The sequence below is a fragment of the Tetrao urogallus genome (genome assembly GCF_951394365.1).
Source record: "Tetrao urogallus genome assembly, chromosome: Z".
In the NCBI taxonomy this organism is placed as follows: Eukaryota; Metazoa; Chordata; class Aves; order Galliformes; family Phasianidae; genus Tetrao; species Tetrao urogallus.
The window spans coordinates 53437640-53453524 of record NC_136816.1 but is presented as its reverse complement, the minus strand read 5'-3'; positions in this window follow the sequence as shown (position 1 = coordinate 53453524).

Below are 15885 nucleotides of genomic sequence, written 5' to 3'. Positions count from 1 at the left end.
CATGCCCATTTCCTATCTCCTTTGCCTGGTTTCTTATTCAGAGAGATGGAGAGCTCTTGTGCACTCAGAAAGGCATCCCTGAAGAGTAACCAGCTCTCCTCAATATCTTTGTCTTTAAGGACAGCATCCCAGGGGATTTTGGCCAACAATTCTCTCAACAGCTTAAAGTTTGCTCTTCCAACGTTCAGGGTCCTGACCTTACTCTTTGCCAGGTCCACATTCCTCAAGATCACAAACTCAACCAGGGCATGGTCACTGCAGCCCATAATTCTTTAAGGTACCATAATTCTTCACACGTTTCAATGGCACTTGCATAGAAGATGGTTCATTCATTTCCAAAACAAGAGAAATGCAGTATTTTGCCAGTGCAGACTTGTGAATTGTTAAGAAATACTCTTCAGATTTATACAAGCCAGAAAATTACCACCTACCTGCTCAGGTCATATTTCATCTGTTCCTCTTTAAATTATGAGCTTCCACAGGGCCAACCTGCTTCATGTTTATTTTCTTTAACACATCAAGCCTGAAGCTGGTAGTAACTTTTTGGGTTGTCTGGCTGTGAACCTCCTGTTTCATCTGCTTCTGTGTTGCCCACTGTTGTTTCTATTTAGCGTCAGTCAAAACTTCAAACTGCATTTCTCCCATCTCTTAGAACAAAATTATTCCTTTGCAGACTTCTGAAAGCACAAACAATACAGCAATAATAATTAAGAAAGGTACTGCTATAAATACTTTTATTGCTGGCATGGGTGATTTACTGCCCACTTAGTTAATCCCTATAAAATAGCACAGCTGAACGCCTCCAAGTTACATGCATACAGATGACTAATTAAATACATAGTTAAATGACTTGACCTGGCACAATTCTGACCATTAAAATCATTAAAGAAATAAAGCTAGCAGTTCCCTGGAGGCAAAGTCTTTTAGTGAACACTTTTGATGTTACCATGGCTTGGAGCAATTCAGGGTGGAAGACAGGGACACACACAAGCCAGAGGGATACCCAGCACTTCAGAAACACCTGCTGACCCCATCTATCAGCCCACCACCTCAGATCCTTGCTTTGTGCCAGGGAGATGCTGGCAGCAGGACACAGCAGACAACGGACCTGAAAAGAAAGTACCTTTGAATATAGAGAGGTCTCACAGAGATAATCTGACAAATTCATGTACTGGACAATTGTCAACCACATGAATTTTAACTAGAGCGAGCACCGGATACAGCGCCTGGGATGGGAGAACCTTGGCTATACATACAGAGACGACAGGAAGCTGCAGAGCAGCCCTGCAGAGAGGGGTCTGGGTGTTCCGGCCGTCTGGAAGTAAAACATGAGCCAGCAGTGTGCCCTGGCAGCCAGAAGAGCCAACATGTGCACCAAACTCAGCACTGCCAGCAAGGAAGGTAAGGAGTTGTCCACTCTGCTCTGCGCTGTGCAGCCTCACCTCCAGGACTGGGTATGGTTTTAGGCACCACAGTATAAGAACACAAAGCTATTCAAAGGAGTGCTGTGAAGATAGTAAAGACTCTAACAGGGAAGGTGTATGAGGAGCAGCTGAGATAGCTGGGCATGCTCAGTGCAGGGGAGCCTCATGGTGGCTGCAGCTCCTCACAGGGAGCAGAAGACAGCACTGAGCTCTGCTCTCTGTGGCAGTGACAGGACCTGCGGGAATGGCATGGAGCTGTGCCAGGGGAGAGTGGGAGTTAGGAAAAGGTTCTTCACTATAAGATGGCTGCGCACTGGACAGGAGGGGATCGACCAGCACCACCAATGCACATCCCTGTCTCCACTGTCCTGGCCTATGCTGGCCTAAATGAGAGGTTTTTCTCTTGATCCCATCTCAGGACTGGATTGTAAGAGCAATGTCTATTTCTGGTTGGGAGCTGATAGCAGACCCTTATTATGTATCTCCTTTAAGCCACCTTTAAGGCCCTCTCTGCCCTTCTGCCTCCAGAGCAAACTATGCAGAAGGCATCTGGGGGAGGATGATGAACTCCACTCAGTTTTCAGGAGGTTGCTGGTGGGAAAGTAGGACATACAAAAATATGTTTAGTTGCACACATTCTATTTTATTCTGCTGCCTAAAAAGCCCAGGTGAAGAAGTGATGAGGGACATGCCAGCTACCACTATCCATCCCATCTCTCTGCTACTTAAGATGTAGTGCAAACACACCCTAAACACTGTTACATTACAAGTAAAGGCGGTGATTGGTTTTCATGGCGATTTGGCAGATGTGATCCCCAAACACACTTCTGAAATCACGACTTACTCTGTAAATGTTTGTAAATAGTGAAAGTACCTGCTGAACCACTGCCAGAAAACCTTTTCCTCTGCTTCCCCATCTCAGAATGAGCCAATCACTTTCAGTCTCAGGGTAACTCTATCTATCCCGGCGTCCTGACAGGCTGGTCAGGAATATGAGGAACCTCTCTTAGAAGTGTAGCAATCATGTCTCAGGTGAGGACAGACTGCTTATAAGCACAATGACTACAGCTCCTTGGTCAAAATGCCATCCAACACCAGGTTGGGTGTTGTAGTGATGTGCTGTTTGAGACTCCACATAGGGAGGAAACAGAGAGGGAAGTGGTCTATAAACAAACGAATCATATTCATGCACATGTTCACAAGAAGTTGATGAACAGCCTTTGGTAAATGTTTGCAGGAGTATTTGTACCAAAAGTGTTCTTCTGTTTATTGTTTGAATTGTAAATTAATTAAATTGCTATGAATGTTAGCTGATAATGCATGAATGTAAACAGGCTATACGTGACATTTACCATCTAATCAGAAAGCTGACACAGTGTCTTGTATCTGAAATGAGAAGTGAATGTCAAATATTCCTATTGCATTTCTTAGGAGACCCATACCAGTTACATCTCTTTGCATGCATATCTCATAGGTGAAACGTAATAAATCTGACTTCAGATAACTTTCAAACAGAAATTAGGCTACATTTTTAAAATAAGTTGTGTCTAGTTCAACTGTGAATAGTTTGCCTGCCTCTAATAATAACTGGCCAATGGAGATCAAATAACAAGTATCATATTCAGTCATGAATCCAGTCTAAAAATAATACCCTTAAAACCTTTTGGAAGTAAACTCCAACACAGTCAAAGAAATCAAAATTGCCTCTTAGGTAATCCGGGAGCAGAAAATAAGACAAAATATGCTGAATAAAATATTCATTGTGAATTGTCCCCTTGACTCTAACTTTGACAAGATACTTCTTAGGGAAGTCCGTTTTAAAATAGTATAACGTTACTTATGAGGTAAAAAATTGTCTTGGTAAGGCCCTTTTAACAAATAAGTGCCCTGAATTATCTGCAGAGTCAATCTTATTTTCTATTTCATGGAATGAGTGTAAAGCAGTACTGAAAAAAACCTACATTTTGTTTGACTGCACATCTTTTTCACCTTTTAGTCTCTCCCTTTTCCTTTCTCACTATCCACAGAATGCCCCCCCACATTTTCAGTTCCAGATTTGGAACAAAAGGTCCAAGTCACAATCTCTGATTCTCTTGTTTTCCTTTGCTCACACCAGTTTGTTGTTTGTTCTCCCTAACAACAGATTTATGTGTATTTCTTTCTGGCTTCTGGATACTATGCACTGGAGTATTTCTATCTCTCAACTTTTTTCCTACAAGTTAAATTTTAGTTGGCACTCATGAGCAAGAAGAATAAGCAATGCAATAATGTAACGCAGTACATTTTAAAATTACTGCTCTAATGTTTTAATACTGTTTGAAAATTCATAATGTGAGCATGCACAGGTTGAATACACATTGGAAAACACGGTAAGGAACTGATATAGCATGTGCCTCATTAACAAATCTTATGTCCATGTATGCCTTTATGCAGGTAGTGAGACTTAAGGGAAGCTATGGCAGAGGAGGTAGCGTTGCTGTAGACGGGGAGCAAGGGGCATGGCATGTGGCATGTTTGCTTCTGGGGTGAAAGGCATCCCATGCACCTGCTTCATGGCTGCGGCATGCTACAAGCTGGTGTTGACATGGTCTGGCTTGCAGCATACCGCAGGGCAGGGGCAGGCATGTGAGACGCCACATCTCCGCTGCCCACAGCCTTCCCAACCCCATCAGCTGCTGGCAGGCTGCCGGGGCGGATGGAAAGTTCAAGGGACATTTTCGCGATCTTTCACTTACTTGTCTGCTAGAGCTTCAAGAGAATGACTAATCAACACCATAAAAAAGTATTCAGCTTTATTAATATACACGGTACTGAGCATAGTACTTTAGGGTAACATCTTATGGTGGTACTGTACCCATTTCAGCCTTTATTAGACTGTGGACAAGTCCACAGACATCATCTTAACTAAACAGGAGCTTCTACAGCTGGAGAGTTCTGGGTTCTGTGCTCAGAACCCAGCCCTACACACATTCCAGAAAGATGCAGAAAACTCTGCCATGAGAAAAAACAACACGGAAAGATTTCTTGATCAGCCATCAGTTATCTTCTGGTGCCACTCCCAGGAAGCAGGAGCTTATCTGCCTTCATCTTTTAAAGGACAGAAAGCAGCTTATTTTCTGTAATGCTGCTTGTAGAGAAAAAGGGACGTAAGGTTTACTGGATCATTAGAAACCCTTAAAAATGCAAGGCACTACACAATATCATTCATGCATCTTCAGAGGGGACAAAGTTGGCAATCCTGTTCTTCCAGCCTAGTACAAAGCTGCCAGGAGCTGTGTTTTCCACGGGACCAGCATCAAAACATGGTTTTGTAGAATTGAAGAATCACAGAATCACCAAGGTTGGAAAAGAGCTACAAGAACACCCAGTCAAATTCTCTGCCTATCAACAAAAGAGCTCATTAAAGAAGTGTCATATCACATCTAATTCCATCTTAGCCTTCACCTATTTAACTTGCATTTCCAGAGGTCTTTATGAACCTAGAACTGAAGGAGAACAAAGTTTGAAAACAGAGGCCTGGAAACTGCACTTTGCATGGAGAGTGAGAGGAATTGTGTGGGTGACAAGGAGGTGAATATTGTGGGGTTGCAAAAAGCTCACGTTAGGAAAGACTAACAAGTGAAGAAATTTGCCACTTTTGAACCACAGAACCAGTACATGGCAAGTTATTAATGCCAAGCTTCTCCCAACATAGCATAGCAGATTTTCAGCTGCATCACCTGCTCCACTGTTGTGTTTTAGATGTTCCATTAATGCCAGGAAATGGGGACAAGTTATTGTACCTAGTAGAAACATTTCTTCCATGGGGTATGCAATCTGGACAAGACCATACAACACCAAAGCCTTTTACATGTGCTGAGAAAGGTTTGTCTGGGATGCAGTCCCCAGTCAGGGAAAGGCCAGACCAGCTTCTTTAGAGAAGTTGCTTGTTGTTTGAAGATTATAACTCAGGAAAATATTACGCAGACAAAAAAAAAAATATATATATATATATATATATATATGTATATATATATGTATATATATATGTATGTATGTATATATATGTGTGTGTATATATATATATGTATATATTATATTATTATATATAATATAATATAATATAATATAATATAATATAATATAATATAATATAATATAATATAATAATTATTATATATATAATAAATTAAAAAATAAAAAAATTTGTAAAGTCACACGGGACAAGCATTGGCTGCCATGGGATGGAAGGGCTGGAACTCCTCTCGTCATCCCCTCATCAACAGTTTATAGGCAGGTTCAGCCCAGTTCCATGACTAATGGGGTAGAGGGGACCCATGGACCCACACCCCTGGAAAAGGGAAGGGGGAAAAAGGGAAAGTGTAGGGAGATGGGTCTAAAAACAGGGCAGCGGCAACGATCTGAGGAGGAAAGTTAGTTTACTGAGTATGATATTGGAATGCAAGATAACACAATACAATACAATTTAATTGGAATTGAGGCTAATAAATCAAATAAAATGAGAGATAGACTGTCCAAAAGCCAAAGGCCTTACTCTAATGCTGAAGGAGAGACAGCTTGAGAGCACACACACTGCAGAGATGAGCAGAAAAGGAAACAGGATGTCTGGTGACCTCTGAGCAGTTTTATCTTTCCCTCTGAACGGAAAGTGGAAACAGAACAGTAAAAAGTCCTCTGGGATATGTAGTTCTTCTCTTCTGAGACAGGTATGCCCGGAACTACCAACAATCCACAGAACTGGAGCATTAACTTTTTAACTCCCAGAGCACTACATGATGTTATGATGTGGAATACCAGTAACAAAAATCAGTACCATGACATTCCACCCCTTATTCTACATCACTACATCATACTTTATACATATATATATATATTTATATTTATATTATATAATAAATATTATTATTTATATTATATATATATATATATATATATACACAAACAACCAATAATTAACTTTGCCCTCTACAACTTCCTGAAGGGAGGCTGTGGTGAAGAGGGGTTTGGCTTCTTCTCCCAGGCAATGAGCAGGACAAGGGGAAATGGCCGCAAGTTGTACCAGAGGAGGTTTAGATTAGACACAAGGAAGAACTTTTTCTCTCAGAGAGTGGTCAAGCACTGGAATGGCTGCCCAGGGAGGTGGTGGAGTCACCGTCCCTGACAGTGTTCAAGAGCCGTCTGCATGAGGAGCTGCGAGATATGGTTTAGTAGCTTGTGGTAGCAGTGTAATGAGAAGACGGTTGGACTAAATGATCTTATAGGTCATTTCCAACCTTGTGATTCTATGATTCCATGATTCTAACTTGCATTAAACACATACACACACATATATATACACGTATATATACATGGAATTATTCACTGCAGTCCCCCAGCATCAAATTTCCTTGTGATACACATTGAACATCCTCATTTTTCTGCATCATGCACTAAGTGGACCCAGGTCCCCCAGCAAAAACAGTGCCATGGAGAGATTGCCCTTTTCAGAAGCTGGTAAGACCCAAACCACTTTTCCCAACATGCTTTTTACATGTTTGACGGGACCCTTATCTCCCTCTCCAGTATGTGGGGAGCTGGACTGGGCAGGACCATCACGATTGATAGATCCTCAAGTATCGACCAACCAGATGTCGCCTGCCAAATGCTTCTTCCAGTGCTTAAATGTTCTGCCACCCACTGCTTTCAACATAATTTTGAGTCCCATTATCTGACTCAGTTTTTTTGGAGTGCCGTGTGTCCATAAGACTTGTTTCTTCAAACCTAATGTGATGTTTTGGGCAATAGCATGGGGATGCATATGTTTCTAGCAACCCAGCGGCTGCCTCCAACATGGTAAGCACACAATGCTTACCACTGCAGATTCATGGCAAGGTGTATAATCAACCTGCTACTCATCCCCTTATTTATATTCATGTTTAGCCAGATGTCAAGTAGCTCCTCCAGATCCTTTTCCTTCATATAGCTTTCTATGCACTCTGCCCCAAGCCTGTAGCGTTACTTAAGGTTGTTGTGGCTTAAGTGCAGGACTTTGGTCTTGTTGAAGCTAGTACAGTTGGCCTCAGCCCATCAGTCCAGCCTATTCAGGTCCCTCTGTAGGGCCTTCTTGCTCTCAAGCATGTGAACACTTCCTCCCAATTTGGTGTCATCTGCAAACGTAATGGAAGTACACTCAGTCCCCTCATGCTGATCAGCAATAATGATGTTAAACGGGACTGTCCCCAGCACCGACCTCTAGGGAACATGACTGGTGACTGGTTATCAGCTGGATTTAATTCACTACCACTCTCTGGGCCCAGCCATCTAGTCCTTGTCTTTCAACTGAGGGACCTGAGTACACTTGGGATAACTGATCTGACTTAAAGACAGGAGGAAAGAAGACATTGACTACCTCAGTCTTTTTTCCATCCTTGATGCTGATGTTCCCTGTTGCATTCAATAGAAGATGGGGATTCTCTTTGGCCCTCTAAAAATATTATCTTATACAGTGGTGGCCAGATTAAGTTTTAGCTGGGTTCTGCCTCTCTTATTTTCTTTCTGCACATCTTAGCAGCATCCTTGTGCTATTTTTGAGTTCCTACTCCTTCTTTCAATAGTGCGGAACTCTTTATTTTTTTCTCAGACTCTGAGCAAAAAGTTGCCTGTTCAGCCAGGCTGATCTTCCACATTGGCTCATCTCACAGCATGCAAGAATAGCCTGCTGATGTGCCTTTGAGATTTTCATCGTGAGGAATATCCAGCCTTCCTGGACCCCCTTGCCCTTCAATGATGTCTCCCAAGGGACTCTCCCAATCAGTGTCCAAGGCAGATCAAGGTATACTCTCCAAGGTCCAAAGTAGTAGTCTTGAATCATAAGAATTGAAAACTCTGTCATTTTGTGGTCATTCTGTCCAAGACAGCTTCCATCCACCATATCTCCATCAGTCCTTCTCTGTTCATAAACAGCAGGTCTAGTAGGGCATCTCCTCTGGTAGGCTTTCTTTCCAGCTGTTTTAGTTTTGTATCCTTATTTTTATTGTTATTATTCTTCATTTCTTCACCCCAATACAACACCCCAATGCTACAACTTGAAAAGCAGCAAAACATGGTGCCTCGACTATTTGCACAGTATGATGAACAAGAGGACTTTCTCACTTGGAAAGCCAGTGTAAATACTGCAAAAACTCACTCTAGTATATGCAGCTCCCTGGAACAGCCACTTACATACCACACTAATAGCCTAGGTGTCTTTCATCCAGTATATGCCCTTGCAAAGGGCGCAAAGGTTACACGTACAGAGGAGGCCCAAAGTCACTCTGTGGCTGCTGGGTGGCTTTCCAGAGGCCCAGACAGTGTGTTTGTGTTCCTGCAATCAATCAGAAGGAATGCAGTGTCTGTTTTCCTATTGATGTTGAGTCTCTTGTGACTAGAACGCAATATGGCTCATGGAAATCAGTGCTCTCTCTTTTCCTTGTCCCTCCCCAAATCAAACATCTAGGGAGGGCATGTTGTGTCTTTGGGCAGAGCATAGACAGGGAGGCTCCTAGGCATTAAAAAAGAAATAAAATAAAGAAGAGATTAAAATGACAAAATAATATCCTTAGGTTCTTTATCTCTTCTTTCTTCCCCTCCCACATACTACTCCTCTATTAGATTTTCCAATAAGATCAGTTATTTTTTTGTCCCCTGCAGCCCAGATCTCCAGACACAACACTCAGCATTTCTGATGATCTCATAGCAGTCTCCACAGCAAATGATAACGGTCTTAGAATTCACCAATTTTTGCTAAAATCATTCCCTTGCTGTTTGGCATGTGGAGAGCTGAATTATGTCTTTAAAGCAGTACAAGGATAGCAGAAATGCTCCCCTTTTTTCTTCATCTTCCAGAGGAGAAGCTCCAGCATGAGAAGGGCAGAATCATCCCTTTTCCCAGACCCATTCAGAGATCCCCTCTCTGCTGCAAGCAGGGAATACAAAGCTGCTAGCAGCTAATTGACATTGGGCATCCTTCTACATCTTCATGGGTGACCCCAGCACAGACTGACAGCTTTGCCCCAAAGCTCCCTTTCCAAACACATACACACCTATACAATACATATACAGGCCTTTAAGTTTTCATCTGAGTTCATTCTCAGAGCATTAGCCAAATGTTCCCAGCTGCTGTTAGTATCTAAAAAGATCTGACCAAGACAAGTGGTCCTTAAATAGGGATGCATTTTCTTTATTTTTCATTATTTTTAACAACACAGAAACAAATCAGGAACCTGTTGTCTTTGAAATTTGCAGGAATGCTGGTATGTATCCAGGATGGGGACAGGCTAACCACACATGTTCCTCCTCCCCACTGTCAGTCTGCAACAAATTCAACCCTTCAGAAAATGAAGCTTTACTCATTGTGTCTCAGGCAACAAATACTTCATTTTCTCTGATGAGAGAGAAATACATTGAGAAACTCTGAACTGCGTCAGCTTAGTTACTGTTTTTATTAATTACTAAGATAATTTTTTTATGTCCCAAGATGTGTATTATTCAATCAATGTCAAACAAAACTGTCAGAGAAACTCTTCCAACTCACTGACACATTAATTACAACTTTTCAGACTGCAACATTTTAGATTGATTTTTTTCAATCTAAAAACTGAAGTTTTTTCAAAATTAAAATTTTTGAGAGCCTTGTTTATTTTATTAGAACATTATGGATCTTGGGTTTGGCCTACAGAATTTCTGCCTCATCTTTCATCAGCTACAGGCAGTGAAGTATCGAATAAAGAAAGAATGATCACAGACGCTTGGGAAACCAAGTCCATAAATATCTTAGAGTGTGAATAGGAGAATCGCAGTTTTTTGATTCATTGAGCAAGACAAGAAACTGAATCTTGCTTGTCTCAAAGTACATTTATATTTGTTTCCACAGAAATTAACATTGAGGAAAATGGTTTCTTCTGTACAAAACAGTGAATTTGAATTAAACGTAGTCATTTTTGTTATCTATCTGAATGTTTAAAAGTTAACAGGAAGTGAAAACTCATCTTCTTGTCCTACAGGAGGAGGCTGCTGGTGCCTCAGCCTCAGCTCTGGCCAGCTGTACCTTGTCCCTGTGGAAAGCACCTGCATTTTTCCCCATGCTTCACTCAGTATATAGAATGAAATTTAATTTTATTTTCCAGATGAATTTGCTTTTTTTTTTTTTTTTTTTTTTTTTGTCAGATCAAGTGTACTGGTTTTTAAATATGGGAAAAAATTTACATTAAATGTGTGTTCGTAACATGACATAGAAGAGAGGTGACTTGGGCAAGGGATTTCATCCAGGATCAGTAACTTTATATTCAAGATCATAAAGCAGAAGAAAGTAGAGAATGAACACTTGAAAAAAATATTCAGTTATTACTATAGCAAACTTTGTCCCATGGGTCAGATAAAAATGGGTTACAACATAGTCTGCACATAGCACTGGGAATCATTAGGCATTAGCAGGAGGATGTGATACAGTATACAGAAGATTGACATTTAACATCTCTGTGATGCTATGAAACTCTTCTCTGGAACACTTTAATAAGCCAGAATTAATACTGCACATTCCCATGAAGATACAAGAACATTTTCTTTACTAAGTCTGCCTGGAAGAGAAATGTTCCCTCTGTACAAATCACATGAGATAGTAAAATTAGAAAATTAAGCTGTAATGTTTTCAAAGTTTAAAAAGTTGAACAACTTTTGAAGATTTTTTGCCATATGTCAAGAAATGTATGAGGTTGTTTCTCAAAATAGCTTGCCTGCATGCTTTGTAACACATGCAGGAATTTCCCTTCTCCTCCTCATATTCACTTCACTGCTAAATTCAAGCCCTGATGAGCACAATCTGTACAAAACAGGGATATTATGTTAATAAGGAAGGTACTTCTATTGTGCATTTAAAAATATATATCTTTGAAAGATATTTAAATGAATCTATTAGATTTACAAATTACCTTGATGTGTTTATTCCCTTCTTGTATTATTGTATTTATAGCCGTTTTCAGGCAAATATTTTTTGCAATGTGTAAGGTAAAGTCATGCTGCAGATAGTATCATTCATCAGATTATTTCAAGGAACCTTTTAAAAATCTTACATCACATCCAGAAGTTAGTTTTTTAAGTCCCATTGAAAACTGAAGCAAGATAGCTGCAAACAGTCTGTCAGAAAACGAGAATAATTCTTAGAGCACTGTGTTCAGTTTTGGGCACTTTCAGTACAGAAGGGATATTGAGGTGCTGGAGCAGTTCCAAAGAAGGGCAGCAAGGCTTGTGAAAGGCTTGGAGAATATGGCCTATGAGGGGAGACTGAAGGAACTGGGGCTGTTTAGTCTGGAGAAAAAGAGGCTGACAGGAGATCTTACTGCTCTCTTCAAATACCTGAAAGGTGATTGCAGAGAGAGTGGGGCTGTTCTTTTCCCATTGGTGACAGGTGACAGGACAAGGGCAATGGCCTCAAGTTATTCCAGGGTAAGTTTAGGTTGGGTATCAGGAAACACTTCTTTACAGACAGGGTAATTAAGCACTGGAATAAGCTCCCCAAGGAGGTGGTTGAGTCACCATCCCTGGATGTGTTTAAAAACCATTTGAATGTGAATCAGAGACATGATTTAGTGGAGGGCTGTCAATTAGGGTAGTATGGGTAGGTTGTGGTTGGACTTGATGATCTCTGAGGTCTTTTCCAACCTGACCCATTCTATGATTCTATGATTCTATGACTATAAACATCTAGCAGTCCCTCTAACTTACAGCTTTTCATTTTAGAGTTATGGACATTTACAACAATCTCTATCTTATTAGTGAATCCTGAATTTCTCCTAAACTAGAACAAGAAATACTGCTAGACAGCATATATCATATAGTTTCAGACACCATCTATTAACTCTGAAGTAATGTCCTCCACTGCATTTGCCTGAGGTCTTCCATGATCATTTTTACAATAACGAGTTTTTGAGGTTTCCTTTGTCCACACCAATTCCTGCACTTGATTCTTCTTTAATAAATTGTTCCAAGGTCAAATGTCATCAGTAGTCTTTGTCTCAAAAAGCATCTTTTCCTCCTAGCTGGTGTCTTGCATAGCAGTTGCTGTATCTTTAATCATGTAAGTATTACTGAAATAGTCTCAACGTTGACTTGTTTTAACTGTCCTGTCTGTGTCTATAATGAGTACTGGGTTTTGAAATACATGGTTATTTCACATGGTCATATGTATCTTCCCACAGATGTCACTGCTATCTGCACTCTGGCACTTCAGGTACATGAAACTTTTTTAACTTCCTTTTAAATGTCACTGCCTCTTTTAATGAGGTTGGCCTCAGTCACCTCCATGGTGGCAGCAGAGCCACACTTTCTGTCTTGCTCTGCTACAGGGAAGGTCACCAGACTGCAAGCAGCACCAGGGACTGGTGGCCACCCCAGAAGTTTTAAATGTCTGCTTTGACATCAAACACCAAACTCAGATCACCTTCATGGCCCATCTTTTGAGTCATGCTGTGCATTTAAAAGATAAGGGCTCAATAGTCAGTGCATTCCCTGAGTGTTGCTCTCTGTGCTTGGAGTGGTGGTAAAACTACTGCTATTATCAATATTGATTGACTGCCTTGATACTGATACCCACTTAAGATCAGCTGCTGTGTGTACATAAGCTGTCACAGGACACCAGACAAAAATGTCAGTATCAACCTGGGCTGGCTGGTAACCAGTAAACTAAATGTAGAAAATTGCACGTCCTGAAAACTCAGCCCAAGTGGTGCCCAGGTGTTCAAAATAGCACCTAGATGTGCTGGGTGTTTAAAAATACACTGTCTCACTTGGATGTCAGATTGGGCAGGAGGACTTACACCAATTAACTTTGGCATGTCTTAAAAAAAGTCCCTACTTCAGGTAGAAATTGAGAAGAGAAAATTAAAAAATTTTTTGACAGAGCTGCTGAACTTGCAGCCCTGCCACACTCTTTGCTGCTCACAGGCCAGAAGATGTCAGAAGTTTTTTCTGCATTTTACATTGATAAAAACACCAAAATTATAATTTGCTATATCATTTCACCACATACTTTACTTTTCAAAATTAGTTGCTAAAATATAGGGTATTACATGAATGTTTCATTCTCTGTAGAATAATCACTCTTCAGTACAAATGCAGAGAAAAAATTCCTTCTGTTGGGCAAGATATGGGCAGATTTATTCAAAATGGCTGATGGCACGTGGCTGACACAAGATGAGAACTTTAACTTCCTGTCAAAGCTGGGGGGGATTTTCAGGTCAGCGAGGGTTAACCAGGGAGTGTCAAGATAAGCAAGAGACAGATGTTCAGAGGTGGCAGATGAGAGGAGATAAGCACCAGCTTGTTTTAAATGTAAGCAACCAGCACATACAAATTAGAAATGAAATTACTGTTCTTCTTATGCTAACTGCCTGGCACGGATGGCTTCATGGCTTCACCGATATTGTTGTTCACCTTGTGAAAGCAGAACATTTTTAACTCTGTTTTTAGAGGCAGGTTTCAAAAAGTATTCAGACACAAACTCGACATCTCATTGGCTTTGAATTCATTACAGAAAAGGAAAGAAAACAAAAAGTTAACTTTCTTTTAAATTCTCAAATCCAGCAAAATACAGTGACCAATATCTAAACCCTTCATAGCTAAAAAGGCAGTACTAGAAACATTTTCACAAATTCTAATGAGATTTCTTACACCTTCCTCCACAACTTGAAGTAAGATCTCTGCTCCTGAGGAAAAAGAAACACACTGTGCAGTATCCCTCTGTGCATTTTTTAAGACCACGTACTGGAAAAGCTTCCAGTACTGTGACACCAGATCCACTGTACTGCATGTACCTATGATAAGGACAGAAAGCATGATAACCTTCCTTTCTGATGGGCACAGGAGACAAGGTGTTTGTGCAGATGCCAGAAGTCTGAATTCTGGGACATCGGTGGAGCAGTGATTCCAAGGCAGTGACGGGGCACAGAGAGCACTTGCCAGGTCTCCTCCTCCTTTTTGGCCACTAGACAGGAGTCTGAGTCGTTACTGGTCCAAGCTGTACATGGCTGCCACCCAGCCAACATGCTCCTGTTGCCTGGTATATGCCTGGAAAGGAGAAAGAGAGCTATAGTGGTACGCAGCCAGACCTGAGAACTCTGAATGTAGCACAGGTGCAGAAGATGTAGTGGAGGCATGGAGCCTTAACCCACTGGCCAGGTCACTCTGGCTTTTGCTGGTGAGCTGGAGCCTGCTGTGCCTTCACACAGCTCTGTGATGCACTGCACCACAAAGCAGTGAGAATCAGCCTCCATGCCAGGGTGGCTTGCCCTCTGAAATTCTAGAAAATCTGCACATTTATGAGGCCGTTATGAAAGGCAGACCAAATGAGCAAAATGATCAGGAAGAAACACATGCAATACTTGAAGAAATGCATAGTTCGGAAGATAAACAACAACAACAACAAAAAAGTCGGAAGAATATAACCAGACATAAAGATTCCTGCTCAGATTTGCAAGAATCAGGCATTTAACCAAGTGCATGGATGGCATAAAGCAGGAATATTAGAACATACTGCATCTGTGCAGAATTGTTGATGGCAACACTTGGACCTACCTGTTCATCTCCTAAACTGCTGTTGCGACTTCAACTTCTAAACTGCAAGGCTGTAGATGTTTGAGTTTAACTCAGAGGATGGCTGTCAGAATCATGTCATATTTCTGAGTATGAGTATGACAGCCTGCACAATTCACGTCAGAATTTTCTTTTTCTGTACAGTAATCACTAACGGGAACATAAAAGACTCCTACAGTTTTTGTGCATGTTTAGTCTCTGAGCAGCAGGAAGACGTTGATGAGTGATGAATAGAAGGCCCTAATTTATTGCTCTAAAACTCTACTGGTGTACTTGTACTTTGAATTATGGGACAGCACATCTCTGGTGATAGCCTGAAGTTAGTGAAGTTGCACAAGAGATGTGAGGTAAATGTAAGAAGCTGGGCAGAAGCTAGATGTAAGCATTTTCCATGCTACCAGCTCATTAGCACAGGCAAAAGCTTGAAATCAAATTATTGCAGCTTGATTTTTTTCTCCACCTAAAATTATCAGTCGCTAAAAAATAAATTTGAGTGTATTTGCTCAGGACCAGATGGGTTCAGTCATCTTTAGAATTAGGGTTGTTGGTGCAGATGGAGTCAAGGTCATCTAAAAGAATCCAGCCTGAAGAGTCCAGAAGTCCCTACAAAAACTGAATCTCCAAGGGAAAGAGTGTTTGCTTCCGCACTCAGGCTGAACTATGGAAAGAAATACGGTAGGTTTTTGGACAGGGGTATTTCTCAACTTCTACTGCAAGAAAAGAGGACATAAAGATTCTGCTTGACTAGCAAAGTTTCACTGATTCCCAGCACATGGGTAAAGAAAGGAAAGGAAAATGATACAGATGGAGGCTTGTCTCCTTTGTGTTGAAGCTGGAAATCTGGGTTTTAATGGCCCAA